This window comes from Nilaparvata lugens, chromosome X, assembly GCF_014356525.2.
Source record: "Nilaparvata lugens isolate BPH chromosome X, ASM1435652v1, whole genome shotgun sequence".
Lineage (NCBI taxonomy): Eukaryota > Metazoa > Arthropoda > Insecta > Hemiptera > Delphacidae > Nilaparvata > Nilaparvata lugens.
Genome location: NC_052518.1, coordinates 11198540 through 11203404, shown reverse-complemented (window position 1 = coordinate 11203404; position 4865 = coordinate 11198540).

The window sequence follows — 4865 nt, the reverse complement described above, 5'->3', positions numbered from 1 at the left end:
TCGACTGTATTTTTCTAACCATTTATCCAAAGATTAGTTGATAGAAGTTCACACATTCGACCTGACAACTACAGAAAGGAAAAAACTTTAGATTACATTTTTTTGGATCATTCATTAAATTATTGACTGTAGAAGGAAACAAATCCTAGGTTGAATGCCTAGACCATATTAGGCGTTTTTAGACAAGTCGGCAGGGCATTACTCTCCGATTGGATGATTAGGTTGGCTGTCGGGAATCAGCTGATAATCAGCCAATCGGAGAGCTTCCTGTCGTGCCGACTCGTCTGAAAACGCTTTATATGGTCGGTCTCGCCCCAAGCATTCAATCCATTTGTTGTTTCCTTCTACAGTCCATTTATATTTTAATGAAGATTCCATATAATTATCATTCATAGAAGCTGTAAAGTAGCTTTAACTGCAGAAAGGGAATATATTCAGCAATTTTTCAGTAAACAGGAAGTTACTTACAAACATTCGAAAATGGATGTGTTCCCTTTCTGTAGTAGGCCTAAGCAATACCTTTAAACCTATTTCAAGAGTTTTCAAAAATAAAAGAAAATACATCAGTTTATAGCCCAGTCAATAAAGGTTTTTTCGATCCGAAAATTAAATAAAAGCTGAATCTCTCACCATCGATAGAACCCTCCCAGAGGGTCATTCTCCCAAAAGTCCCAAGAAATCCCCTTAGAGCTTTCCCCCCTAGCCACCCTCAAAGTTGAAAAATGCAGGTAATCACGGGAAATCAATTATCTCATAACCATTGATCGGGAAGAGATCTATTATATGTCATTCGATTCCTTACATTATGGACTACAATATTAGTCATATTCATTTTTTCAATAAAATAAACAGTTTTTTGATAAAATAATATATGTATGTAGAAATTCAAGGGGCTTCTAAGCAAGTAATTTTGAAGAAAAATGAGCCAAATAATTAATGTAGCCATTTTTATTGCAAATCCATTGATGTATATTGTTATGTATTTGCGATTCGATTTGACGCCGTGGAAGGGGAAACAGCCGACGCGGTACGGTGCCGCTGACTCTCTTCGCCATAGTAAACAGTGAACAGGAAATCAATTATCTGTGTAACCATTAATCGAAAAAAATCTATCATATGTCATTCGATTCGAGACGTTATGGACTACAATATCAGTCGTATTCATTTTCTCGAAAAAACAAAGTTTTCTTGATAAAAAAATATATATGTAAAAAATTAGGGGTTTTTCGATTTGATTTTTTTGTTTTTTTTTTTCATTGCCAATCCATTGATGTATATTGTTATTTATTTGCGATTCAATTTGACGCTGTGGAAGGGGAAACAGCCGACGCGACTGACTCCCTTTACCATAGTAAACAGAATAGTACTGCTTTCTACATTGCATCTCATTTTTACACTATGGCGCTCGAAACAATTAATTTTGTCTATTATTTTGACATGCGTTGAATCTAGATTTTCACTTCTCAATACTCTAAAAAAAATATTATAATTTTCTTGATTTAACCACGCTGATGATAAAAATCAAGATTTCGTTGTCTGCTCACAGAATTTATTATATTTATTTGAAGTGTGCCTTCTCAATACGAGTCAGAGGTATCACACAATTTGATAACTCTAGTTTCAGATATTGATGTTTCTCAATGAAGTTTGATGATATATTATGTGTCCGACTCCTTCATCTTATCCTTATTTTGTGAAAAATGAAGATTCAAAATTTTATTTCATAGCTTTTTTGTGTTTTTTCCGTAACGTCTCGAATCGAATGACATATGATAGATTTTTTTCCATTATTGGTTACAGAGATAATTGATTTCCTGTTCACTGTTTACTATGGCGAAGAGAGTCAGCGGCGCCGTACCGCGTCGGCTGTTTCCCCTTCCACGGCGTCAAATCGAATCGCAAATACAAAACAATATACATCAATGAATTTGCAATAAAAGCGGCTACATTAATTATTTGGCTCATTTTCATCAAAATTACTTGCTTCGAAGTTAATCGAAGAAAACAAAAAGTCAAATCGCAAACCCCCTAAATTTTTACATATATATTATTTTATCAAGAAAAATGTTTATTTTATTGAAAAAATGAATGGAACTAATATTGTAATCAATAATGTAACGAATTGAATGACGTATAATAGAACTGTTTCCGATCAATGATTACAGATATAATTGATTTCCCGTGATTACCAGCATTTTTCATGTTTCAGGGGGCTGGAGTGGAAAGCTCCAAGGGGATTTGTTGGGACTTTTGGGAGAATGACCCTCTGGGAGGGTTCTATCGATGGTGGGAAATTCAGCTTTTATTTAATTTTCGAAAACAACGGATCGAAACAGCTTTTTTGGACCTTCATTGACTGGGCTATTACTTCCTTCAAACAAAAATATATTGAACAAAGTTTTATAGTGTTGAAAAAGTTTCAGCTATTAATGTTTTCAATGTTGTGTAGCTGAAGGTAAAACAGCATTCAACATTTTTTCAGCTAATTCATGTCCTGTGTTGATAGCAACTTCAAATTTTGGATGGGCGAATAAAAACTATATCTCTAAGATTAGTGTTTGCTGCTGGTAAATCTAGTATATATTTACGCATGAGATCAAACGTATTGATGGTTTTTTAAACTATATACAATGTTTTTATGTTTAATTACGGCGTTTTTAATGTTGTTCTTAAGTATGCGGCGTAAATAATTTACACGCTGGTAACACAAATAAATAAAGATTATGCAATGTTAGTATACATAGTTTGTAAAAATAGATAGATGGGAAATATATTTTATTCAATCATTTAACATTAAACAACTCTCAGAAAAGTACCACAAGCCTAAAACGGTTCCAATTCTAATTTATACGACAGTCCAAAATAATGTGGCTGGGTTATGTGTCATTTTTTTCAATTAAACACTTAAATTTACAATCCAATACAAACTAGAGACACGGATTTATACATTTAAAAATACTTCTTGAATGAATTGAATCAATATTACAATCATCAATTCCAAACTGTAAAATTTTGACACCAAAAAGCAAACTCACTTTATGAATATATAGGGGTTTCTGTATTGAGAAACCTTTCTATATAAAGATAAATTTTGTTGTTCCCAGCTGAGCAAATCAGCTGCAAACACTTTAAAAAATTGTGTTTTTTCCATTTCAGATTTTCTGATTTATTGTGAGTACTGATTTATTAATTGAATAGTGATTTACTGCTCTCATTTTAATGAGTTTGTCAAGAAAAGTTTTGCACCATGGGTGCTGTAGCAATTTCAATCCGTAAGGAAGAGAAACCGGAAAATTAAAAGAGCCTGCAAAACACTATCAAAGAGTTACAACGGCTTGAAATCACAGAACACTGGAATGGTGAGAAAATTGCAAAAACAAAAGGTTCGCAATCGACGACTTAAATATGAGATGCTCAACCAGTGACTTGATGTAATCATGTAATGTAATCATGTTACATCACACAAGCATGTACAGATGAAGGAGTTGCTTCACTGAGTGTCTTCATATTGTGCAGACTCACGCGGCAAGTCCGTTTGACGGCAAGAGTTCATTGTCTATACAGGAGCATGTAGAACACATGGAGCAGTTGCTTGATTCAAAGTATATACATAGAGAAAACATACCATAATAGGATATCCCATAGTATAATTATGTTCCAAATTTCTCTGTTAACTCAAACCGATAGTCCACGTAGTTCTTTTCCGTGGAACTATGTGACGCTTGTAGTCTCTCATACTGTGCCGTTCTTATTTTACACTCTCTCACCCGGCCAAAACAGGCAGTAATCGGCTAGAGAGAGAGAGAGAGAGAGAGTTAACAAAAATCGGCTAGAAATTTGGAACATAAACGACCTATACCATGGTATATCTTCTTATAGTATCTTTCCTCTATGGAATTATAAGCACCTGGAAATGTACTCTCAAGGCCAGAATGCATTTGACAATCACCTATTATTGATGACGAATTGGGTTAGTTACTAAAACATCGATTTTTTGCCGTCCTTATAAATTTTATTTTACTAAACAGATGTTGTTTGTCAAGTTCCGTGATGAAATTCATAAGGACGGCGAAAAATCGATGTGTGTGTAACTGGGTAGGGTAAACCAGCCCACGTTGGGACATCTTCAAGTTGTGGGAAATTAGTGAGTATTAGGTTGCCAACAACTGCGATGTTTTATCAGCTGTTTATAGCCTTAATTACAGGCATAATAATTCCAGATGTAGCACCAGCCGTTATTAAGAAAAAAATGAAAATATGTTTTTGTAACCTCAAAGTTTTTTTTGAGAAGAGGAATTTTAATTTTTACTTTAAACATTTACTATTTAAGGTATGACTCACCGCTAATATACATTCTGTATTCTTTTATGGATATTTTGACAAATAGAACATTATTGTACTCTTATTTTTAATCCAGTTATTCTGTCTAAAACAAAGCCATGACCATCTGCCCACCTTGGGACAGCCCACATTGGGACACTGCAATCATTATATATGCTCATATTATAACGATGAGCATTGCTTCTGAATCTTATTTTACTCAATGTAGGCTACATATCAATGAAATAAATTATAAATAAATATGATATATGATTATAGCCTGTAATGTAGCTTCAGAGGTAGCCATTTCAAACACACTTTGTGCAAATGACTTTTGGTCATAGTTTTTACTAAAAAAAAAAATCAAAAAATGTATTTATACTATAAATAATTATAATAAAATGTTATAAATTAACAGAAATAATGAATTGCTTATTTTTAATTCAATATCCCAACCTGGGCAAGGGATGACCCATCGTGGGCCGATCTTAAACCCACGTTGGGACACTCTCCAAAAAATTGTTTTTGCAATAAAAAATCAATTG